Source organism: Scyliorhinus canicula, unplaced genomic scaffold, assembly GCF_902713615.1.
Source record: "Scyliorhinus canicula unplaced genomic scaffold, sScyCan1.1, whole genome shotgun sequence".
Lineage (NCBI taxonomy): Eukaryota > Metazoa > Chordata > Chondrichthyes > Carcharhiniformes > Scyliorhinidae > Scyliorhinus > Scyliorhinus canicula.
The window spans coordinates 580,364-606,578 of record NW_024055512.1 but is presented as its reverse complement, the minus strand read 5'-3'; the positions used below and the strand labels follow the sequence as shown (position 1 = coordinate 606,578).

The window sequence follows — 26,215 nt, the reverse complement described above, 5'->3', positions numbered from 1 at the left end:
GGGATTTGTGCATGGTCAGGTGCAATATTTACAGTCAAGGAAACACACAGACTGAAACAAGCACTCGAAATGTGCTTTATAAAATTCAATATATTCAGTCAAATAGTTAACGTGACATAATGGTGGTTATATTGAGGTAGTTCAGAGGCTGGCACAGACGTACGAGTTAAAGTGACTTCAAATTCACAAGCAAGAACGTGTTGAATTCAGAAAAAATATAATTTGGAATGAAATGCTAACATAGATACGAGTTTCTGAAAAGGATTCAGGTTGACCCGAGAACCAGGTAGTTAAATTAATATATTTGATGAAAGTGCAGGTGGCTGCAAATACAATTTAAACATCAATGTGACTGTCTCTTGCAACTCTAAACTGCAGAACATGCACATTTGGATTAACTATTGTAATCAAGCCTCAGAAGATTAATCTCACAACATTGGATCTAGCTTTTACAATGAGTCATCGGACTCGAAACGTCAGTTATTTTCTCTCCCTACAGATGCTGCCAGACCTGCAGAGGTTTTCCAGCATTTTCTCTTTCGTTTCCAAAGATAAATAAGGGGCACCAAGTGAAGAATCAAACTTAGGTCGGACAACGATTTAGACATGTCAGCAAAAACTTGAAGATTCTACACCCACAGAAGCCAGGATCAGGAATTAATCTTGAAGCAGTGTGACATAGACAATACGCGTATATTAATTATATCACCATTCCTGCTATAGGTTGGATCCAAAGTTTTTATTCCCAGCTGCCATGTTGTTAGAGTGGTCTACAGTGCGTTGTGAGTGCCCCTTTACAGTCAAAAATTAAGGGGGGAATTCTCCAGCCATTGTGATTTATTTTACGGCCGCCAGCGCACTCTCGCCTGCGGAATTCCTGACGGAGTGGGGTAGTTTCAATGGGAAATGCATTGGCAAGTGCCTGGAGTATAAACCCAGGCGCGAGTGAATGGGTGCCCCGCAGAGAAACACGCGGCTGGGGTACACGATATTCCATCTTCAGACAGCAGTGTAATTCAGAGTCCGGAATCCACCAGCAGTTGAAATTTCCGCCGGAAGCGGTTTTGCGGGGCGTCAAAACTCTCAAACAAGAGGCGGGACGATACAGTCCAGCTTCCAGCGAAGGGTCTCAGCCGAGAAACACGCGGCTGGCAGACGCGAGAATTCCTTCCATCGTCAGATGAATGATTGGGGAAGATTCTCCTCTGAGCAGATCGTAAACGTAATGCAAACTTACTCTTCCAAAGTTAAACAGCGTTGCGTAATTAATGGCCCATAAGATCTGTTCCTTTTTTGTTTTTGCGGGGATTCGGCGCCTCTCATGTGGAATGATGGCGCAAGGCCAGACTCAAAGACTAGAGGACGCCAGACATCAACTACAGGCCAGAATATTTTTGCCCGTTTAGCTGAGGATGCTGGCTAACTCGACTGAGTTGGAATGAAAGGGGCAGGACTAATTTAGCCCAATTGCCCCGATCTGAATTAAAAGTGGCTGTACGAACTGATCGACGTTCCCCCATCTGAGGTAAGCTATGACGCTTTATATTGCACTTTACTTTGGGACAGAATCATAAGATCATAAGACATAAGAAATAGGAGCAGGAGTAGCCCATCTGGCCCCTCGAGCCTGCTCCGCCATTCAATGAGACCATGGCTGATCTTTTGTGGACTCAGCGCAACTTTCCGGCCCGGACACTATTACTCATAATCTCTGTATTCTTAAAAAACATATTTATCTTTATCTTGGAGAAGAGGCAGGAGCTGTCAATCCCTACAATATTCTGGGATTCTGCAGTAGCCAAGCTGCGTTTTTCTCGGCGGCGGGCCCTTCACTGTCGGCGGGATTCTATCTGCTGCTAGTGGTCAATGGAATCTGACACTGAAATCCCACAGTACTGGGAAACACGCCGGCAGGGATGCGCTGCCGGCCGCAAAAGTGAATCCTCACAAATTCCGGACCATGTATTTTGTTGGGTTAATATTTTAGAACGTTAATTTATAGTGTTTGCAGTCATGTTTAAAATGCTAATAAATGGACATAAATATATTTGAAAACTTTGATTGGTCATGGAGGTGTTAATTCCATCTACAGCTTCACGAATAAAATTAGTTTGGAGTCACAGATTGTGAAAGAACGATTTTTGAAAACTTTGTTGTGTCATGAGGCTGTTCGTTCCATCAAAATAACTGTAATGGATAGAAAGTGTGTGCATACAATTTTCTATCACTTCCGAACGAGTATATTGTCCACAGAAGATACTCTTGTTACAGGAAATGGGTTCGCTGGGTCCTTGCGTGGCTGATGAGACCGATCGTAGAATCAATTCTTTGACAACACATGAGCACATCGTACTTTGAGTTGATGGACGATATTCATCAGCAGTAATGTTTGTCAACGGCAGGGCATAGATCGGTGGAAACATCAAATGGCCAGCTTTCAGGCTGGACCTCTGGCAGATATCGTGAGGAAAATAAATCAGCAAATGCACTTGACAAAGCTCTTATCATTCGATGAAGTAACAATATCTGACCTTGTCAACGTTAGCGGATATTCCCACACAACCGCTTCACGCAGTCTATCGTGTGGCACTATTACTGTGCAGTGTAAGACTTATTAAACAATTCCTGTTCACAACCCAGTGAAGAGGCATGAAACGCAGTGCGCCATGAACAGCCTAATTGAATGGCAATGGATCTGGAATATCATTATGAACTTTCGAAAACATCGAACCTCCGAGTAAGACTTTAGACTGAAAATGGAACTGGTAACAACACAGTAATATTTATTCAGTGTTACTTGTGCAAGGATAGTGACCACTACGATCAAAGGCCGTATCCAAGAACACTCTGACACACAAAAGGGATGTCGAGATCTTTATTCACCAAAAAGAAGTATCCCCCACGGGTAGTGACATGGATAATTTCTGAGCCATTCTGTTTACTTTGACTAAGACAAAGGGATAATTTCGATACAAAGGAGGGATGATCAGATGACGTCACTGCATTCTGCGGTAATGCTGCAGAGATAGGTATATTAGCAACACAAAAGCCGAGGTAATCACTTGACGTCATCGCGCTCCGTGGTACTGCTGTAGGCAAATGGTGTGTGTGTCACAATATGAAGAGGAGGGTAATCTCGCCAGGAAACCGATTAAATTCCAGACAGTGTTATCAATTTACAAGGAGCCACTTGTCTACTGACTGAATGAATGAGGTAGCGGCAGCATTTAATGGCACACTCTAAATCTTTATTTCAAGTATCCCAAAATGCTCTAGTTTAGGTTCTTCAAATTATTTTCCAGGAACCCATTTTTACCAACCATCCATCGTTCCAGACCCAGCCCGGCCGATCTTCGCGACACACGCTGGCCGAGCTGCAAGAGGCACCATTTTCGCTCATCTTGTTTGCTGCTGACAAAAATGCAGGAAACTGTTATGGGTTCCTTTCCGGTCGAATGCGCTCCTCACTGGAACCTGTCGGATGAAGGTGAAGACTTCCTATGCCCGAAAGTATGGCGTCTTCATCTGTCCAAAGTTCTGCATTTTGTCCAGTGCAATATTGTCATATAGCAGTCCCCCCAACTTGTAAAAAAAAAAGAGTAAAATAAATGGAAAAAAAATAAATGAAAAAAATAAAAATTAATTGAATAAAATAAATGAATAAAATGAATAACCCCCCGCCCCCGAACTAGTAAAACAAAAAGCTGCGACCGTTTAAATAAAAGCGGCCGCATTGCGCATGCGTGTCCGTTCACCAGTGAGCACACGCATAGTTTTCCGCACGCGATCCACTGACCTGCCACGCATGCGCATTTCATGATGGCGGCCATTGTGAAGGCCGCTTGCAGCCGGCGTTAATAAAAGCCGGCTGTTGCGTGCAGAGTTACGCGATCCGGAGCGCCGTGACGGATGGCTCCGCGACCCTCTCGATACCCTCCCGCGACCCAATCCCGCGTTCAACAATGCTTGCTTTACTTGGTCATTTTTCCACATTTCCTCCTTTTGTCATATATTTATGAAAACACTATTCTGTTATCATTCTATTCAGTTCAGTTAGGTAAGGATCTTCTGGGGGTATTTCAACAGTTAGGGCCATTATGGTGGGCAGGGAATATGATCCTGGTTGCCGTGTGGCAGCAACCTTTTATGGCGATTCCAAAGAAGCAGCTGCAAACGCATATATCAACTATTAGGATAATGCCTTGCAATATGGGCTTGCCCAGGCCTCCTAAAAAACTTCTAGCCAATGATGCCAACCTCCCCGTGGAGACCCATACACATAAAGTATTTTTGCTGCCTCCTTCCTGATGTGGGCAGCTAGGTTTGTAATATATACTGAGACGTCCAGTATATGGCTATAGCATTAAGACCCTGTTAGGGCACAAGTTGCTAATTTTTCTGGAAACAGGAAATCTAAGGGCATCCTATTCTGAAGAGCTATCGTTCGTGTGGCAACCAATTCGGCCGTGATTTCGTCCAATGCTCCAGCAGTGCTATTTGCCGTCACCTCTAACACTGCTACAGGGTTTATTGATTCCCGGGCTAGGTTTCCTGCTCCACATGGTGGGAACAAAATGCCAAAGAAAGGCTGTGATGTCTCTCCTGCCTCGGGAATGCGCAAGCTTTCTTGGAAGTGAGGGTGATAGAGGGCACCACGATAGTGGTATAGTGGAATATGTCTTCTACTTGTAGGCTTACCACATAGTTACCTGTCCTTGTCATTTTCTGAAGTACCTTAGGAGTGAATAGAGCGTGTGCAGAGACTATTACCTACTTCTTCCCCACATTTCAGACTCCTGTATAGGCATATGCTGCCATTGAGGGCCCCTTGCCCAGTGACAATAGTGAAGAGGAGGACGGGCGGCCTATGGGGCGTGTTGTACTTTGGCCGATACCAGCCTGAAAATGCTGCCATCGAGTACCCTGCAGGACTCCAGGTCATACGAACATAAGAACTAGGAGCAGGAGTAGGCCATCTGGCCCCTCGAGCCTGCTCCGCCATTCAATTAGATCATGGCTGATCTTTTCTGGGCTCAGCTCCACATTCCCGCCCGAACACCATAACTCTCAATCCCTTTATTCTTCAAAAAAACTATCTAGCTTTACATTAAAAACATTTAATGAAGGAGCCTCAAATGCTTCACTGGGCACTAAATTCCATAGATTCACAACCCTTTGGGTGAAGAAGTTCCTCCGAAGATCAGTCCTAAATCTAATTCCCCTTATTTGGAGGCGATGCCTCCAAGTTCTGCTTTCACGCGCCAGTGCAAACAACGTCCCCGCATCTATCCCATCTACTCCCTTCATAATTTTATACGTTTCTGTATGATCCCCCCGCATCCTTCTATATTCCACGGAGTACAGTTCCAGTCTGCTCAACACCTCCTCGTAATCCCACCTATTCAACTCTGTGATTAACCAGGTGAATCACCTCTGCACACCCTCCAGCGCCAGTACGTCATTTCTCAGGTGAGGAGACCAAAACAGAACACAATACTCCAGGTGTTGCCTCACTAACACCAATTGCAGCATAACCGCCCTAGCCTTAAACTCCATCCCTATAGCAATGAAGGAGAAAATTCCATTTGCCTTCTTAATCACCCGTTGCACCGGCAAACCAAATTTTAGCGACTCATGAAGTCCCCTTCGCTATCAGTGCCTCCTTCTACACTGGTGATGCCATGCATCTTGTCCAAGTGAGCAGCACGGTGCACCGTGGTTAGCACAGTTGATTCACAGCTCATGGGTCAAAGGTTAGATTCCCGCCTGAGTCATTGTCTGTGCAGACTGTGAACGTTCTCCTCGTATCTGCGTGATATCCTTCCGGGTGATCCGGTTTCCTTCCACAGTCCAATTCTGTGCAGGTTCGGTGGATTGACTATGATAAATTGTCCTTAGCGTCCCAAATACTGCTAGGTGCGGTTACGATGATAGGATGGAGGTAAGGGAATAGTGTGGATTAATGGGCTTTGGTAGGAATCTCTTTTCAGTGGTCGGTGCAGACACGATGGGCCGAATGGCCTCCTTATGCACTGTCCATTCTATGATCAGTTATGTAGCTATCACGATTTGTGGAGGCCCTTCCCCTTGGCCCCTTTCTACGGAAGCCGTTCTGGAACAGGTACAACCATAGTTTGTGAGGTATGTAAAGGTATAGGTCTTAATGGTATTCCTCCTTTACTGTGTAGGGACACTTGGATACAGTGCCAACAGTTGTATAGGTTTGTTCTTCTTGTGTATACGTATGGAATACAAAGTAAAGTCTTCGTATGTAGTCCACTAATTGTCCCAGTTAGTTCCATTAGGCAGAAAGTTGCCAGAATCAAACATCCTGCCCCAGTTTCCTGGTCGGTGGATCTTTTGCAGTGTGATCCGTGCATCCATGTCGGTCACTCCTTAACCTTCACTGCCGTGTTGGTCGTCAGTAGAATCTGGAAAGGACTCTCAAACATTGGGTCTAGGTTGGTTTTCGTCTTGAAAGTCTTTATATATAAGAAGTCTCCTTGTTCGAAGCTCTGGCACTTTCCCTCTGCTGCATCCATCTGGACTTCCTTAACGTGCGAATTAAATCTACAAATACATTTTTTCGGGCAATACAGTAGTTCAGCATGCTTCCGTCCATCTTGTGAATGTCTATTTGCTTTGCCGTGCACGATGCTGAGAAAGGTAGTCTCTGACGTCTGCCCATAACAATGTCATGGGGCGATAGGCCTTTTGCCCTGTTGGTTGTTGATCTTATTACCATTAGTGCCAAAGATAATAATAGTTCGAACAATCTTTGTCCAGTTTCATCGCACCGTTTTGTGAGTTTATTTATTTCAACTTCATTACATCGTTCTACCAGACCGGCCGACTGTGGGTGGCAGCTGCAGAGAAAGTGCTGGCAGATTTGTCGAACTTTGCACATTTCTCGCATAGTACTTCCAGTAAAATGTGACCCATTGTCGCTTGATAGCTGCACAGAGATTCCAAATCGCGGCACAATATATTTTAACAGAAGGTGAGCAGTTGTTGCATTATTGTGTTTACATGGAAACGCTTCTACCCACCGAGTGACAACATCGATAATTACTAAACATATTTAAAACCCATTCATGGGCGTAGTTTAATAAAATCCAGTTTTAAATTTACAAAAGGTCCTGTTGGATTTGGGTGGGAGGTAGACTATACTTTTTACATATTTCCCGGATTTATGGGTTGGCAAGTGACACATTGTTCACTAATTTGTTTAGCAATTGCAGAAATACCTCATGCATACCATGTTTTTTGCAATATAGTCTACCAGCCCCCCTTTGCCCGCATGTGTCAATGTATGAATACATCGGGCAATCCATGGGAGTAATGATTTGGGTGCCACCATGCTGTCGTCATGGTGAACCCATATTCCTTCATGGGTCTTTGTAGGTTGATTTTTTACCCATGTTGTAACCTCGTCAAGATTTGCCTGGGGCTGGAAGGTCACTACATCATCAATTGTAGGCGGGGAATCAACAGGCTTGGTATCTCTTGAAACATGATCACTTACTTTCGCCCAAGTGTCTGCTAGTGCTGCCTGTTTTGCAGCTTCATCTGTCCTCCAATTGTATATCTAAATTTCGTCTTTATATTCTGTATGGGCCTGACATTATAAAATTGCCAATTGATTTGGGGTCCGAATTGCCCGTAACCGATTATCTACTAATTCTGAATTTGTAATAGTTGAACCTGATGATGATAGGAATCCCCTGAATGTCCAAATCTGTCCATAATCATGGGCCACCCCAAAGGTATACCTTGAATCCGTAAAAATATTTATGGTCTTCTCAGTCGCTAATTTACAGGCTCGTACAAGGACAAACAATTCAGCTTGTTGTGTTGAAACATTATTTGGAAGGATGGCTGCCTATGGTTCCATGGGGTGACACAATAGCATAGCCAGCACAGCATTTTCCTTTCAGATTTATTAGGGCTGATTCATCGACAAAATATGTTAACTCTGGGTTGGTCAGCGCTACCACTCCGAGACCTGCGCGTGGCTTATTTACTAGGTGGGGAACAGTCTCACAACAGTGAGGTGCGCCGTCTTCAGTGTTAGGGAGTAGGGTAGAAGGGTTGAAGTTTGTACATCGCTTAATAGTTCATGTCGTGTTTGTCAAAAGTTCTACTTCGTACCTAATTGTCCGTGCCGCAGTCATGTGCTGGTTTGTGCATTTAGTGATGAGAATTTAGACTGAGTGGGGCACATGTAGAGTGGTGTGGTGATTCAGGGAGATCGTGTGTGGCACTGCATAGTATGCAGCGGGTAGTGTCCGTAAGCAGGCCGGCCGGCCTCTTGCAACTGGGTCTAATTGAGTACTAAAATAAGCGATCAGCCTCTGTTTGCCTCCGTGATCCTGGTTGAGCACAGATTGAGCGATCCAGGATTTCTGGTGCACAAACAGATTACAGTGTCTGGTGTGGCTCAAAGCGGGGGCAGCTGTCACACCCTGTCTTAATGCCAGAAAGGCATCCTGTGTGTCATTGTTCCACGTCTTTGTAAACTCCGAATTTTCTTCCAGATCCCCTTTGGTTATACCTCCCTCCACCCTATTGTGTTTGGTGGTGTGGGTATTGAGATAACTGGGCGTATTCTCCCGTTTCCTTTTTGATTTATTTCACGCCCTGGGTCTCTACCCATCAGGCATTGTGCTAGGCATGGAATTCGTTCGATGTTAAATGACCCATCGGGCCGGAATGCCTTTCCCTCCCTTTGCTACATTTTACCCATATTTTAATTGGCCTACAGATAACTGACCACAAGTCTGGAGCATAACAATAGGCTAGTGTGCCCTTTGGAGGTGCTTTACATGCTCCGATTCGCATTCTTTAAACCTGGGGTTATAGGTCGTTTAAACTCTAGTATCACTATCCTTCAGTCGAGGTAACTTCAGTTTACAGGAGTTACAACAGTTCTTAAACATGCATACAACTTACTAATAATTATGCGTTAACTAAATATACGATAAATCTCGATCGACCTTGTTCGCCACTAGATCGAGTCTTTACTCATACAATTCTAACTTATGCAAACTTGTGGCCGATACCCCGAACAGGCGCCGGAATGTGGCGTCTAGAGCTTTTGACAGTAACTTCATTGAAGCCTACTCGTGACAAATAAGTGATTTTCATTTTTAATTTTCTTGGGTCTGCCCGACAACACTAAGTACAAATACAGCAAACTTCTTGACTGTGTTCCCAACACGTGTTTCAGTGCGCAAGGCTGTCCGCGAAAGAGCCTTTTAGCTTTCAACGTTTTCTCTCTTTCACGTCCGCGACGTTCAGGCTCTCCGCCACAGAGCCTTTTGCCATTTAACCTCTCTAGATTGTTCCTTGACAGCCCTTCACCGTATTCACTGTTGAGTTTCTTTCAGGACCTGTGTTTTCAAAAACCCTGCACTCTTTTTTTATCGAAAAGAGGAAATGTTTCAAAAAAGTAATCATGTCCTGAAGTGCTAAGTGTTGCAGAGCGCAGTATGGGGCCTTGCTGAAGCGCAATGTGCTTAACATAGGCAACCGCCGGGAAATTCCCAAAGCTATAAACATATACTTGTGGCAACGTAGGTTTTTCCCTCTCAGCTGTCCAAGTCATTACTTTTGTCCGCTCCTACTGGGCTCAGTATAAGCGATCTCGGTGGAACCTCCAATTTACTTTCGATAACTTTGACCGTGATGTGGAGATGCCAGCATTGGACTAGGGTGCACAGCTCACGCGAGGAAGGAGCAGTGCTCCGAAAGCAAATTCGAAACAGACCTGTTGGACTTTAACCTCGTGTTGTGAAACTTTGACATCCGAGTAAGACTTTTAGACTGAAAATGTAACGAGTAACAACACAGTTAAGTTTATTAATGTTTACTTGCACAAGGAGGGTGACCACTACAAACAAAGGTCGTAACCAAGCCTACTCTGCCACACAAAATATAGTACAGAACCTTATCAACAAAAACAAAACACATCCCCCACAGGGAGTGATATCGATAATATTTTGAGCATATATGGTGTCTTAGACTAAGATAAAGGTATAATTTCGATAGAAAGAAGACGTGGTCAGATGACGTCAACGCGTTCTCCGATAATTCTACAGAGATCGGTATATTGCAATACAAAAGCCCAAGTGATCAATTGACGTCTTCGCTCTCGGTGAAACTGTTATACAGAACGGTGTGTATGTCATATTGCAAAGGGGAACGTCATCTCGTCAGGGAACAAAATACATTCCAGGCGGTGTAATCAAATTACAAGGGGCCGCTTACATGCTGAATGAATTAATAAGGTAGTGCTGCAATTCCTATGGGACAGTTTAAATCTTTGTCAGCTATTCCACTATGCTCCAATTGGCCATTATAGGTTTCCACACTCTACTCTAAGGCAATGTTTTTACATTAAATGGAACACCGGTACCGATATGGAGACGCAAACCAGGGATGTTTTGCGGCACTTTTGGAGATTCAGGGACAATCTGATCAAAGTTGTCCTCAGAACAATGGAAACTCAGGGCACCACGGTGGCGCAGTGGGTTAACCCTGCCGCCTCACGACGGCGTGTTCTTAGGTTCGATCCCGGCTCTGGGGCACTCTCCATTTAGAATGTGCACAATCTCTACCCCTCTTCGCGTGGGTTTCGCACTTAAAACACATCTGCAAGCTAGGGGGACTGGCCACGCTAAATTGCCCCTTAATTGGAAAAAAAAGATTAGTTTAATAAAGTTAACGGCAAAAAGAATAATGGAAGCTATTAGAGTGAGAATACATTTATTTGTTTTCCAGATTGTAGATGTCAGTCAGGGCTCATTGTCTCACGATCTTCATATTTCCTCTCTTGGTCTGTTCCTCTCATCACATTGTGACACAGTGTTCAGTGTGCAAACCGAGTCCATTCAGCCCATGTCATCTGTCCAAGTTGTCCTACATCAGACTCCAATTTGTTGACTACAGCTCCAAATCCGAGGACTTGGCTCATCACTCTGCAGCTGGATCCACGACTTTCTAACCCACAGACCACAATTAGTAAGAACAAACATCTACACCTCCTCCACAATAGTCCTCAATACCGGAGCGCTGCAAGGCTGCGTACTTAGCACCCTACTGTACTCCCTATACACAAGTGATTGCATGGCAAAATTTAGTTACAACTCCACCTACATGTTTGTTAACGATACGACATGTTGGGCCGGGATCTCGAAAAACGACCAGAGTACAGGAGGGAAATTGAGAACCTAGTAGAGTGGTGCAGCGACAACAATCTGTCCCTGAATTCCAGCAAAACTGAAGAGCTGGTCATTGACTTCAGTAAGCAAAGTACTGCATACCCCTATCAGCATCAACGGGGCCGAGGTGGAGATGATTAGCAGTTTCAAATTCCGAGTGGTAAACATTTCCAAATATCTGTCCTGGTACATCCACGTCCACGCTACAAGCAAGAATGTACAACAGCGTCTATACTTCCTCAGGCAACTAAAAAACGTCGGTAGATCCACATTAAGTGTGACCAACTTTAACAGTTGCACTATAGAAAACTTCCTAACTGTCTGCATCGCAGCCTGTTATGACAACTGCTCGGCCCAAGGTCGCAAGAAATGTCAGAGAGTAGTGAACACAGCCCAGTCCATCACACGAACCTGACTCACATGCATTGACGAAATCTACAACTTCTAACAACTGCTTGGAGAAAGCGGGCAGCATAACCAAAGACCCCTACCAACAGGCTTATTCAGTCTTCCAACTTCTTCCATCAGTCAGGAGATACAAAAGTCTGATAACACGCACGGACAGACACACAAAGAGCTTAATTCCTGCTGTTGCCATACTCCTAAACGACCATCTTATGGACTGACGTCATTAACTCTACACCCCTGTATGCGTCACCCGATGTCGGGGTTATATGGTTACATTGTGTGCCTTGTGTTGCCCTATTATGTATTATCTTTATTTCCTAATGTTTTAATGTACTCAATGATCAATTGAGCTGCTCGCAGAACAAAATGCTTTTCACTGTGCTTGGTACACGTGACAATAAACAAAATCCAATCCAATCCGAATGGTCAATTCAGCTGATGCCACTCCCCTGCCTTCTCAGCATAACCCTGGACATACGTCATTTCAGTTAATGACTTCATTCCCTTTTGAACCTGCCTCAACCACACTGTTCAGGCAGTGCATTCCAAATTCGAACAACTCGCTGAGTCCTGACATTTCCACTCATATTGTTTTGGCCAATTGTTTAAAATGTGCAGTGACTCATCCTTTCACTGGTGGAAACGATTTGTCCCTATCTATTCTGTCTCGACCACTCATAATATTCTCTCTCTCCCTTTACATACTCCAAGCTCTAACAGGACCTTGCCCTTCCATGTTTTGCTATATGCTTGACAGTGTCCTTGTAATATCCCACATGAAGCCTACAGGGATGGACCAATAAGCCTCTCCGTCAGCTTCGTTAAATGCGAACTTTCTCGCCGAGGACTGATTACCGAGCAGCAGAGTAATGCACTACTGTATATAAAACCGGCCCGAGTGGGAGCTGGCAGTGGCTTCCCGGCTGTGACTTCGTGTGTACCGTGCAACTAGTTTGCTGTGCAATACACTTCGTTTCTTTGCCCCTCTAGTTTTGGACCCTTTCTGTGCACACTAAATGACAGCATCAGTTTTTCCCGTTTCCTTCTGCAGGTGCTGATTCATCAGGATATTCCTACCACCTGTCGTCAGTCATACTGGCAGTCTAGATCACTTGGAAGAAATCGGAATTAGGGTTTTTCTGCATTTTGTGTTGGTCATAAATCTCTGTTAACTCTGGTAACCTTTGATGAGGAAGAATATGCAAACCATACATCAGCTCAGTCGGCTTGGCCGTTGGCTATTCTATGTTTACTACCAAGGGTAGCTGAAAGTTATTGTGATGGATTACTGTTCATAAACAGTTGTTGTTCCATTTGCCTTCAGAAATAACTTACAGATTTCTGGCAGAAACTTCAATGACTATTACCTCAGCAACATTAAACCGGTTCGCCAGTGGAAACAACTCAGAGGAAACAGACTGGGATCTCCGTTGGAGATAACAGATCATGTGTTATCTGAAGTTCTCTGTGAATGAGGTTTTCAATAAACTAAAATTTTTTTTAAGATATCCATTGATTCAATGTCTGAGACCATGCAAATGGAGGACAGGAAATTACCGCAGCTGTGCTAATCTGTTTCGACAACTGGAGTGTTCCGCTTTTATTTTCAGGAGAAACGTGAACTAATAGAGGACTAATATAGTGATCAAAAGCAGATGCTAACATAGTTGTTTATCTTATGAAGTTTGGATGCCGGCGCTGGACTGGGGTGAGCACAGTAAGAAGTCTTACAACACCAGGTTAAGTCCAACAGGTTTGTTTCGAATCATTAGCTTTCGGAGCACTGTTCCTTCCTCAGGTGAATGAAGAAGTGGGTTCCAGAAACATATATATTTTGAATGCGAGTCTTTGCAGTTAATTAAGTCTACAGGTCCAGGCGGTGCAAGTGGACAGAGGGATTATCACAGGTTAGGAGGTGTTTATAATCTCAATTCAGAACAGTAGTAGGATTTCGCAATCCCAGGCCAGATGGTGGGGAGTGGATGGGGTGCAGGGGGGGGGGGGGGTGAATGGTGGAGGCCGTACTCATGTGAGCGGAACCTAGCTATATGTTTCTGCTCGGCATTTCAGCTCTGTCGCGCGTCCTAAAGGCCGCCTTGAAATGAAATGAAAATGAAAATCGCGTATTGTCACGAGTAGGCTTCAATGAAGTTACTGTGAAAAGCCTCTAGTCGCCACATTCCGTTGTCTTATCGTCTGCATGGTCTCGCCTATGTTCCACACTTCTGTATATCCTGTCCTGCAGCGTAGGAGATAAACAACATTGGCCGAGACGACGAGTATGTATCCCGTACATGGTTGGTGGTGTTCTCACGTATAATTGTGGTACCCATGTCGATGATCTGGCACGTCTTGCAGAGATTGCCATGGCAGGGTTGTGTGGTGTCGTGGTCGCTGTTGTGAAGGCTAGGTAGTTTGCTGCAACAATGGCTTGTTTCAGTTTGAGCTGTTGTTTGAAGACAAGTAGTGGGTGTGGGGGATGACCTTGGCAAGATGTTCATCTTCATTGATGACGTGCTGAAGGCTGCGATGAAGATGTCGTAGTTTCTCTTCTCCGAGGAACTATTGGACTCCGTAGGGTACTCTGTCAGTTGTGTCCCGTATTTGTCTTCTGAGGAGGTCGGTGCGATTTTTTGCTGTGGCGCGTTGGAACTGTCGATCGATGAGTCGAGAGACATGTGCCGTTCGTACGAGGGCATCTTTCAGTGCCTGTAGATGTCTGTTACATTCCTCGTCGTCTGAGCAGATCCAGTGTATATGGAGCGCTTGTCCATAGGGGATGGCTTATTTCATGTGTTTAGGGTGGAAGCTGGAGAAGTGGAGAATCGTTAGGTTATCCGTGGGCTTCCGGAAAAGTGAAGTGCTGAGGTGACCGTCTTTGATGGAGATGAGTGTGTCCAAGAATGCAACTGATTGGGTTAGTAGTCCATGGTGAATCTGATGGTGGAATGGAACTTATTGATGTCATCGTGTAGTCGTTTCAATGATTCTTCGCCGTTGGTCCAACGGAAAAAGGTGTCATAGATGTATCTGGTGTATAACCACAAGCCCATACGCTGCAGGAAAGGATGTCCTGAAGCGTGGTACGTTGATGAGATCATCAGACGCTGCGACAACGAATGAACGGGCATCGTGCGACACTCACTAGGCAGGAATGTTCCCTCCCAGTCGGGGAACACTTCAGCAGTCAAGGGCATTCAGCCTCTGATCTCCGGCTAAGCGTTCTCCAAGGCAGCCTTCAGGACGCGCGACAACGCAAAATCGCCCAGCAGAAACTTATAGCCAAGTTCCGCACACATGAGTGCGGCCTCAACCCGGATCTTGGATTCATGTCGCATTGCATTCACCCCCGACCATCTGGCCTGGGTTTCCTAAATCCTACCAACTGTCCTGGCTTGAGATAATTCACACCTCTTTAACCTGGGGTTATCCCTATCTGTGGATCTGTAAAGATTTAATTACCTGCAAATGCTCGCTTTCTAAGCATTATCTGGCATCTTTGAATTTGTCTATATATATGTTTATCGATCATACCTCTTCACTCACCTGAGGAAGGAGCAGTGCTTCGAAAGCAAGTGTTTGTAACAAAACATGTTGGACTTTAATCTGGTGTTGTAAGACTAACTGTTTTCAATGAAAAGCAAAGATACGCATCCCCTGATTTGAACAAAAGACTGATGTTTCATGTTCGTTGCTGACCATTTGAATAGTTGCCCTGGTTATGCAACTGATTAATTGAAACCGTTTTTTAAAAAATGGAGCCAAGTGTAATTTCGTAAATAATTTCTGCTGCATCTGATGCCTCTGGAACTGATCGCCTGAATATTCCTCTGAGAAGAGATGTCAAATTAGCCATTACCCTGCCTGCAGATGTCAGAGTCTGAAGTGAACAACCGCCTCCATATGTACAGCTCAATACGCGGAAGAGTTTGGCTAAGTCTGCATCCTGTCTTCCAAAGTTAACCTGGGAGGATCTTCATTTCCACACAGTGTTCAGTTGCCACGGCAATTGCTGATTTCACAGACAAAGCGAGCAACTGCAGTAAATCGAGCGATTTCAGAGGATAAGAACCTGTTCGCCAAGCGGGGCCCAGCATAGCGAAGTTCCTCGTTAGAATAGTGGTTAGTATCCCCACCTATAACGCGGTGGTCCGGCGTTCAACTCTCTGACGCGGCAGTTGGTACATCTCCAGGAAAACGACGGCAATCCTTTTCAAAACTGGCACATCTGCTGTGAAATCCGCCAAGGCACATCGCCCAAGAGATGCACTCGACGAGCGATGTTGAGTCCGCTCTTCATACCGCCCACGCCAATATTTTTGTGTACTGCGTCGGTCAGCGAAAAGGACACATATCGTTTTCATTTCCCACATTTTCCCGTGGAAAAGTCCAAATGCTGCCTTCGTGTCGCACACCACCTGTAAACGTAAAAACGTCACAATTGAAACACATTCTCCAACGGTCACCTCAGCCAACACGTGAATAATAAGACAATCAAGGAGCATCGGGCAGTAATTCACGGCTGCTCGTCAGGAACAGAATCGCCCATGCCGGTGACCTGCATGCTGCGATATTCAACAAATGCCTTCGAACCGCGATGAAAATGCAAAAACTGAACGAAAAATGTAATAATTTAAAGTACCGGATCATCTCTCAACACGCACCAGACTCAATTCAAGAAATGTCTTGTAATGTGAGGCACAGCGGAACCTTGTTAACCGTTGTTCGTGAATTCATATTTTATTCATCTTTGCTTCACTTATCTTTCCATTATAACGAAGTAGCGGAAGAAAAAAAACTGTCTCACAATGACTGAACGTCATTGGTGTTCCATGCAGAGCCCATCCCGCAGAGACTGTCGCCTCGTACCCCAAACTTCTGAAATTAATGTACCCACTGTCGACGTGATTGGTGATTTTGGAACCTGCCTATCCCACCTTTCTTTATACTGTGTCCTGTTGGTGAAGAAGGCAGTTTAGTTCAATGTGTTTTCTGAGAAAAGCAAGGAAACGCATCCCTGATTTGAACAAAAGTATGATGTATAATGTTCGTTGCTGATTATTTCACCTCACTGTCGATTTCGTGTTAAAGCGAACAGCAATCTGTCTTCTCATTGGCTAGAAAAGTCACTTATGTTCAATCTAAACATGCAATTTTTTGTCTCTTTTCATTTCATTTTTTCATTTTCATGAAAACTGGGAAGTGAAAATAAAAGGCGAATAAGTCTACCGGGTTAAAGTGCTGGTCGTCAGATTCCCTGGTGGTCTAGTGGTTAGGATTCGGCGCTTTCACCGCCGAGGCCTGGGTTTAATTCCCGGTCAGGAAATAACCCTTTACTGTTATCCACGAAACAGTAGATGTTGAATTGCAGTTCAACAGAAAAGAGCTCTGTCAGAATGAGTCAAGTGACGTTTGTCGCTTTACGTCAGAGCCACAAAGGTCACACGTGCAGCAGGCAGATAACACATACCGAGCCAGGAACAAGCTGATTCTGTGAAAAGTGAGAGAAATGTTGACGCAACTGAAAAACTGGGTGGTAATGGGCTCGACTTTTTTTTTTACTCACTCAGACACAAATATCTCCCACATCTGGGTCCAAATCTTGGCTGTGATGACAACAGGAAATTATTCAGTCCATCGAGGTCACAGGAGCTGAATACAATTAAAGAAGCTCAAGGGAATTTCCACTCACTGAGGGACCGTGGAAATGCTAATCGGAGGTTAATTGAGCGGAATATAATCTAGCTGCATGTTTCTGAGCCTGTGCTTGTGTGTTGGGAGGTTTGTTCCTGGTTGGAGTGATGCGGGATGGGCAGTAATCCGCTGATTGAAGCTGCAGTCCCCGCGTTCTGCTGGCAGCGGGTGAATGGAGAGTTCGGCTAAAATCCTGCTGCTTATCGTTCTCTCACCCACAGTACAGCCAGCAAGAAATAATCTCATCAAAAATTGTCGACATGTAAAATTCACATGTCTGTGAGATGAGGTATCGTATTAATGTTGAAAACCAAATCGGAACAAGGAAGCTTTACCTCATAATTACAGAGGAGTGAATTGTAATGTTTTTGATCACAATTAAACAGTGGAGTTGGTGTCTGTGCAGCAAACGTGATAGTTTCACTTCAGAAAAAGGTCAACCAAAAATAGAAACTATTTAAATTTTGATCGAAACTTAATTTCGAAATGATTAACAATCAATGTTTTTGAAAAATTGAAGTGTGTTATTGCGAATGAATGATGAATGTGCGCCGGATGTTGTGTTGTACGTTTCACAGCTGCCACAGTGAAAAGGTTGGGAAAAAGGTTGCGTTTGGGAAATTGGAAATTACACATGAGCAGCTTGTGGGACGATTTAACCTCACTGAAGATTTCATTTTCCAGCGAACAGCAATATTGCGACTGTCTGAAGATGTCAATTTTGTTCATTCTAAACATGTCATTTCGTATATAAGAACAAAGAAAGTTACAGCACAGGAACAGGCCCTTCGGCCCTCCCAGCCTGCGCCGATCCAGATCCTTTATCTAAACCTGTTGCCTATTTTCCAAGGATCTGCTTCTCTCTGTTCCCCACCCGTTCATATATCTGTCCAGATGCATCTTAAATGATGCTATAGTTCCCGCCTCTACCACCTCCGCTGGCAAAGCATTCCAGGCACCCACCACCCTCTCCGTAAAAACATTTCCAGCACATCTCCCTTAAACTTTCCCACTCTCACCTTGAATTCATGACCCCCTGTAATTGACACACCCACACTTGCAAAAAGCTTGTTGCTATCAACCCTGTCCTTTCCTCTCATAATTTTGTAGACCTCAATCGGGTCCCCCCTCAACCTCCGATTTCCAACGAAAACAATTCTAATCTACCTTCTTCATAGCTAGCACCCACCATACCAGGCAACATCCTGGTGAACCTCGTTTGCACCCTCTCCAAAGAATCCACATCCTTGTGTTAATGTGGTGACCGGAACTGCACGCAGTATTCCAAATGTGGCCTATCCAAATTCCTATACAACTGTAACATGGCCTGTCGACTCTTGTACTCAATACCCCGTCGAATGAAGGCAAACATGCTGTATGCCTTCTTGAATACTCTATCGACCTGCGTTGTCACCTTCAGAGTACAATGGACCTGAACTCCCAGATCTCTCTGATCATCAATTTTGCCCAAGACTCATCATTTGAACATATAGTCTGCTCTTGAGTGAGATCTTCCAAAATGCATCACCTCGCATTCGCCTGGATTGAACTCCATCTGCCATGTCTCTGTCCAACTCTCCAATCTATCTATATTTTTCTGTATTCTCTGACTGTGCTCCTCGCTATCTGCAACACCAATCTTAGTATCATCTGCAAACTTGCTCATCAGACCACTTATACCTTCGTCTGGATCATTTATGTATATCACAAACAACAGTGGTCCGAGCACAGATCCCTGTGGAACATCACTAGTCACCCTTCTCCATTTTGAGACACTCCCTTCCAACACTACTCTCTGTCTCCTGTTGCCCAGCCAGTTCTTTATCCATCTAGCTAGTACACCCTGAACACCATACGACTTCACTTTTTCCATCAACCTGCCATGGGGAACTTTATTAAATGCTTCACTGAAGTCCATGTATATGGCATCTACAGCCCTTCCCTCGTCAATTAACTGTCACTTACTCAAATAATTCTATTAGGTCTGTAAGACATGATCCTCCCTGCACAAAACCATGCTGGTTATCACTGATAAGTCTATTTTCTTCTAAATGTGAATAGATCCTATCCCTCATTATCTTCTCCAACAGTGTGCTACCACTGACGTTAAACTCACAGATCTATAATTCCCTGGATTATCCCTGCTACCCTTCTTAAACAAAGGGACAACATTAGCAATTCTCCAGTCCTCCGGGACCTCACCCGTGCTCCAGGATGCTGCAAAGATATCTGTTAAGGCCCCAGCTATTTCGTCCCTCGCTTCCCTCAGTAACCTGGGATAGATCTCATGCGGTCCTGGGGACTTGTCCATCTTAATGCCTTTTAGAGTACCCAAAATTTCCCCCTTCCTTATGCCGACTTGACCTAGCGTATTTAAACATCCATCCCTCGCCTCAACATCCGACCTGTCCCTCTCCTTGGTGAATACCGATGCAAAGTACTCATTAAGAATGAAATCCATTTCCTCTGACTCAACGCATAAATTACCTCTTTTGTCTTTGAGTGGGCCAATCCTTTCTGTAGTTACCCTCTTGCTCCTTATATACGAATAAGAGGCTTTGGGCTTTTCCTTTAGCCAAATATATCTCATGGCCACTTTCAGCCCTCTTTATCTATGTCTGATGAAAACTGGGAAGTGAAAATAAACGGCATATGATACATGATAGGGGCTGGTTTAGCTCACCAGGCTAAATCGCTGGCTTTTAAAGCAGACCAAGCAGGCCAGCAGCACGGTTCGATTCCCGTAGAAGCCTACCCGGACAGGCGCCGGAATGTGGCGACTATGGGCTTTTCACAGTAATTTCATTGAAGCCAACTAGTGACAATAAGCGATTTTCATTTTTTCATTTCATATACTGTCTGCCTGGTTAAAACAGGACTAGTTAGTTTTCCTGGTGGTCTAGTGGTTAGAAGTCGGCGTTCTCACCGCCGCGGCTCGGTTTCAATTCCCGGTCAGGGCTTAACGCTTCACTGTTGTCCACCAAACCGTTGAAGTTGAATTGTAGATTAACTGAAAAGAGCACTGCCAGAATCAGTCAAGTGACATTTGTCATTCCACGTCAGAGCCGAAAAGGTCACAGGTGCAGCAAGTCTAGAACAAATACCGAGACAGTAAGAAGCGGACAGTTATTCGCTGCAAAGTGAGAGAGATGTTGATGCAACTGAAAATCTGGGTGTTATTGGGCTGGATGTTATTGCTGACACGTCACAAATATCTCCCACATCTCGGTCCAAACCTTGGGCGTGATGACAACAAGAAATTATTCAGTCCATCGAGGTCCCAGGAGCTGAATACAATTAAAGAAGCTCAAGGGAAGATCCACGCACTGAGGGATTGTGTTAATGCTGAGTGAGAAATAAAGGGGGTGGAATATTATCTCGCTGCATGTTTTGGAGCCTGCGCTCGGTGTATTGGGAGCTTTCCTCTGGTTGGAGTGACCCGGGATGGACAGTAACCGGCTGCTTGAAGCTGCAGTCCCCGCAGTCCAGCGAACATCAATCGGTGTTGTGATTGGCTGAAGATGTCACTTATGTTCATTCTAAACATGTGATTTTGCATATTTCAAATGAAAACTGCGGGGTTAAAGAACTGATCGTCAGTTTCCCTGATGGTCTGGTGTTTAGGATTTGGCGCCTTCACCGCCGCGGCCCGTATTCGATTATCGGTCAGCGAATGACGCTTTGCTGTCCTCCACGAAACCGTTGAAGCTGCATCGCAGTTCAACAGAAAAGAGCTCTGCCAAAATCAGTGAAGTGACATTTGTCGTTTCACATCAGAGTCGCAAAGGTCTCGTGCAGCAGGTCGAGAACACAGAGGCAGGAAGAAACCGTCAGTGATTGGCTGCAAAGTGAGAGAGATGTTGAAGCAACTGAAACTCTGGGTGGTAATGGCATTGATTTTATTTCTCACTCAGACACAAATATTTCCCACATCTGGGTCCAAATTTTGGGAGTGATGACAACAAGACTTCAAACTGAAATTATTCAGTGCACATGGAGTCGAGCTTCATGTTTGTGAGCCTGTGCTTGTGTATTGGGAGGTTTGCTCCTGGTTGATGTGTCCCCGGGATGGGCAGTAACCGCCTGATTAAAGCTGCAGTCCCCGCGTTCTGCTGCTAGCGTGTGAATGGAGCGTTCGGCTAAAATCCTGCTGCTTGTCCCTCTCTCACCCACTGTGGAGCCAGCAAAAAGTAATCTAATTCAAAACTTGCCGAAGTGTACATGTCACATGGCTGTGAGATGACGTACTGTGTTAATGTTGAACAACAAACCGTAACAAGAAAGCTTTGCCACATAATTACAGAGGAGTGAACTTTAAGGTGTGTGCCCAGAATGAAACAGGTGAGTTTGTGTAAGTGCAGTAAACGTGATAGTTTCGTTTCAGAAAAAGAACAACAAGGAATGGAAACTATTGAACGTTTGATATGAACTTAATTCCGAAAAGGAAAAAAGAACAAAGAAAAGTACAGCACCGGAAGAGGGCCTTCGACGCTCCAAGCCCGCGCCGACCATGTTGCCCGATGAAACTACAATAGTCCACATTTCCGGTGTCCGTATCCCCCTATTCCCATCCTATTCATGTATTTGTCAAGATGTCCCTTAAACGTCACTATCGTCCCTGCTTCCACCACCTACTCCGGCAGCGAGTTCCAGGCACCCACTAACCTCTGTGTATAAACATTTGCCTCGTACATCTCCTCTAAACCTTCCCCTCGCACGTTAAACCTATGCCCCCTATTAATTGAACCCTCAATCCTGGTAAAATGTCTCTGACTATCCAGTCCTTCTAAGCCCCTCATAATTTTGTAGACCTCATTCAGGTCGCCCTTCAACCTCCTTCGTTTCAGTTTAGTCAACCCAATTTTATTCAAACTCTCCTCAGAGCTAATGCCCTCCATACCAGGAAACATGCTGGCAAATCTCTTCTGCACCCTGTCCAAAGCCTCCACAAAAAGCTTAGCCATCAATATTTTTTAATTTGTTATTTGTAATTACTGAATAATGCCCTCCGTTTGTCGTGTTGTAAGTTTCACAGCAGCCACAGTGATTCTCTCTCTTATTCCTGTACTCTGTCTCGTCATTGTTTGAATCCGACCCACTACGGTGGTGCCATCAGCAAATTTCAAGATCGAGTTAGAGAGGAAATTGGCCACACAGTCATATGTGCACAGGGACTATAGTAGTGGGCTGAGGAAAATGCCTTGTGGGGCACCCGTGTTGAGGATAATCGTGGAGGAGGTGTTGTTGCCTATTTTTATTGATTGTGGCGAATGGGTTAGAAAGTTTAGGATCCAGTCGCAGAGGGAGGAGCCGAGGCCAAGGCGTTTGGAGATGGGTTTCGTCGGAATGATGGGGTTGAAGGATGAACTGTAGTCGATAAGTAGGAGTCTAACACAGGTGTATTTTTATGTCCGTTTTCCATGGTAGTGCAGGTCCATGGAGATGGCGTCTGATGTGGACCTGTTGCAGCGGTAGGCGAACTGTAGTGGATCAAGGCAATCCGGGAGATTGGAGTTCATTTGTGCCATCACTAAACATTCTGAGCACCTTAAGACGATGGATGTAAGAGCCACTGAACGATAGTCATTAAGGCACGCTGCTTGGATTTCATTTGGTACATGGATGATGGGCGGCTTCTTGAAGCATATAGGGACCTCAGATTGCTGTTAAGAGAGATTGAAGATGTCTGCGAATGCCCCCGGCAACTGATTAGCACAAGACCTAAGTGCTCGTCCGGGTACCCCATCCTGGCCAATGGCTTTCCGTTGGTTGACCTTCGAGAAGTCTGGTCTGACGTATGTAGTGGTTATCTTTGAAACAAGTTCATTCGTGGCTTCTGGGTTGTAGGGCTTGCTCTCGCTAATTTCTTGCTCAAAGCGAGCATAGAGGGGCAGCACGGTGGCCTAGTGGTTAGCACAACCGCCTCACGGCGCTGAGGTCCCAGGTTCGATCCCGGCTCTGGGTCACTGTCCGTGTGGAGTTTGCACGTTCTCCCCGTGTCTGCGTGGGTTTCGCCCCCACAACACAAAAATGTGCAGAGCAGGTGGATTGGCCACGCTAAAATTGCCCCTTAATTGGAAAAAATAATTGGCTAATCTAAATTTAAAAAAAAAAGCGGGCATAGAGTGCGTTGAGCTCATCAGGGAGCGATGCATTGGAGCCGGCGATTTGACATGCCTTCATCTTGTAGCCTGTTATGTATTGCAGAGCTTGCCATAGACGGCGGGGATCCGTGTGGCCAGCTGTATTGCAGAGCTTGCCATAGATGGCGGGGATCCGTGTGGCCAGCCTGGGAGTCGAGCTTGCCATAGACGGCGGGGATCAGTGCGGCCAGCTGTATTGCAGAGCTTGCCATAGACGGCGGGGATCCGTGTGGCCAGCTGTATTGCAGAGCTTGCCATAGACGGCGGGGATCCGTGCGGCCAGCTGTATTGCAGAGCTTGCCATAGACGGCGGGGATCCGTGCGGCCAGCTGTATTGCAGAGCTTGCCATAAAGGGCGGGGATCCGTGTGGCCAGCTGTATAGCAGAGCTTGCCATAGACGGCGGGGATCCGTGTGTCCAGCTGTATTGCAGAGCTTGCCATAGACGGCGGGGATCCGTGCGGCCAGCTGTATTGCAGAGCTTTCCATAGACGGCGGGGATCCGTGTGGCCAGCTGTATTGCAGAGCTTGCCATAGACGGCGGGGATCCGTGCGGCCAGCTGTATTGCAGAGCTTGCCATAGACGGCGGGGATCCGTGCGGCCAGCCTGGGACTCGAGCTTGCCATAGACGGCGGGGATCCGTGCGGCTAGCTGTATTGCAGAGCTTGCCATAGACGGCGGGGATCCGTGCGGCCAGCCTGGGACTCGAGCTTGGTCCTGTCTTTTGGCATCTTTGATGATTTCTTTAGATCATACCTGGCTCTCTTGTCGAGGTCTGGGTCACCTGACTTGAACGCCTCAGACCTATACTTTAGCAAGCAGTGGATATCCTTGTTCATTCAGGGTTTCTGGTTTGGAAACACGCGGATTTGCTTCTTTGGCACACAGTCTTCTACACACTTACTGATGAAGTCAGTTACTGTAATGGCGTACTCGTTCAGGCTGGTCGCAGGGTTTTTAAATACTAACCAGTCCACTGACTCTAAGCTGTTCCATAGGCGATCATCGATTCCTCAGACGAATAATGCATGAGTTTCTTTGACGGATTCTCCCGCATCAGTTTTTGCTGATATGCCGGGAGCTGGAGCACAGCCTTGTGGTCAGATTTGCCAAAGTGTGGGCGGGCGATGGAGCGGTAGGCATGTTTGATATGTGTGTAGCAGTGGTCCAGGATGTTTGGGCCTCTGGTGGAACAGGTGACGTGTTGGTGGTAACTTGATAGTATGCGCTTGAGCTTGGCCTGATTGATTTCCCCAGTTACAGTGAACAAGGCCTCGGGATGTCTCCTTTTAAGGCTACTTGTGGTGGTGAATATTTCGTCCAGCGCGATTTTCACGTACGTATGGTAAGGGATATAAACTGCCGTCAGGATAACGGAGCGCAACTCCCGCGGAAGGTCGTAGGGGCGGCATTGAAGCGTTAAGTATTCTCGGTGTTGTGAGCAGAAACTCGCCAGTGTTGCTACATCCAGGCACCATGAGGTGTTAATTAGGAAGCAGACCCCACCTCCCCTAGCCTTGCCTTGCCTGAGGCCGCTGTACGGTCCATTTGGTGGATTGAGAAGCACTCTGGTTGAAGGGCACAGTCTGGTGAAGCAGGAGTGGGCCATGTCTCCGTGAAACAGAGCACACAGCAGTCCCTCAGTTCTCTTTGAAAAGTGAGTCTGGCATTACTTTCGGCTTTCTTATTTTCCAGAGATTTGACATTAGCCAGGAGTAAGCTGGGTAGACGGACTTTGGGGCCGCATTGTTTCACTCTCACCAGGTCAGAATGTTTTCCACGCTTCCTGAAGTGACTGCTTCTTTTTGAGCCAAGGAGATGGTGAGAGTACGCGGTGTTAAGGGTGTAGTTGGATCCAATGAGGTTATTCACTCTTGTCGGTGTGTGGATGGTGGATTTGTTTCCCTGCTTGTGGTTCCCGTGTCAGTAGATGGGTCTGCGCGGTTGAGCGTTCCGGGTCAATGTCGGGCTGTGGTTTAGCTTCACAGGTCAGTGGATGTCCAGACCACACTCCAGCATGGATGGGTTGAAGGCCGGCAAGTGGATGTCCAGACCACACTCCAGCATGGATGGGTTGAAGGCCGGCTAGTGGATGTCCAGACCACACTCCAGCATGGATGGGTTGAAGGCCGGCTAGTGGATGTCCAGACCACACTCCGGCATGGATGGGTTGAAGGCCGGCTAGTGGATGCCGTCTCTGGAGTCGCGGTTACGGATGAAGCGATGACCGGTCCGGGTGTTGGTGCACAACACTTAACACAACTCTGCCAACCTCTCCACACTTCAAAGGATCCACGTGATTGCAGCTCCCTATGCATGTTACATGCCTTCTTCTTCTTTTTGACCAGGGCCTAAATATCCTGAGTTCGAATAACATGGGCATAACCTGGGCACTGACTTCCTCGTCCATTTCAGCTACCATATCAAGATTTTATCATATTTATCGAATATGTTTTTCAATTCATACATTGGTGAGGATTGCCTTGTATTAAAACATTTCCGCCAAGTAAACAACACTGTTGTATTTTCCTAAGGCCTTGTGGAAGACGATCTGAGTAACCTAGACGGGCTGACTGAATTCACAGTGTTACCCTCCATTTCTCTTACCACTAACAACAAATGTACTCAACTATTATGAACCATGCAATCAGCCTGAACAACTGGCATAACCAATCTCGATTGAAAGGTGATATTTCCTCCCTCCACTATTTTCCATTGTCCTTTCCTCAGCAACATTCAGCTATCTAG

General features: G+C 45.7%; 1 non-coding gene across 1 annotated transcript; it reads left to right on the top strand.

The window, feature by feature from the left end:
- Positions 1-16,884: 16,884 nt before the first annotated feature.
- trnae-uuc lies at positions 16,885-16,956 on the top strand. Its single transcript has one exon. It is a non-coding gene; the product is annotated as a tRNA-Glu (tRNA).
- The last annotated feature ends 9,259 nt before the right edge of the window (positions 16,957-26,215 follow it).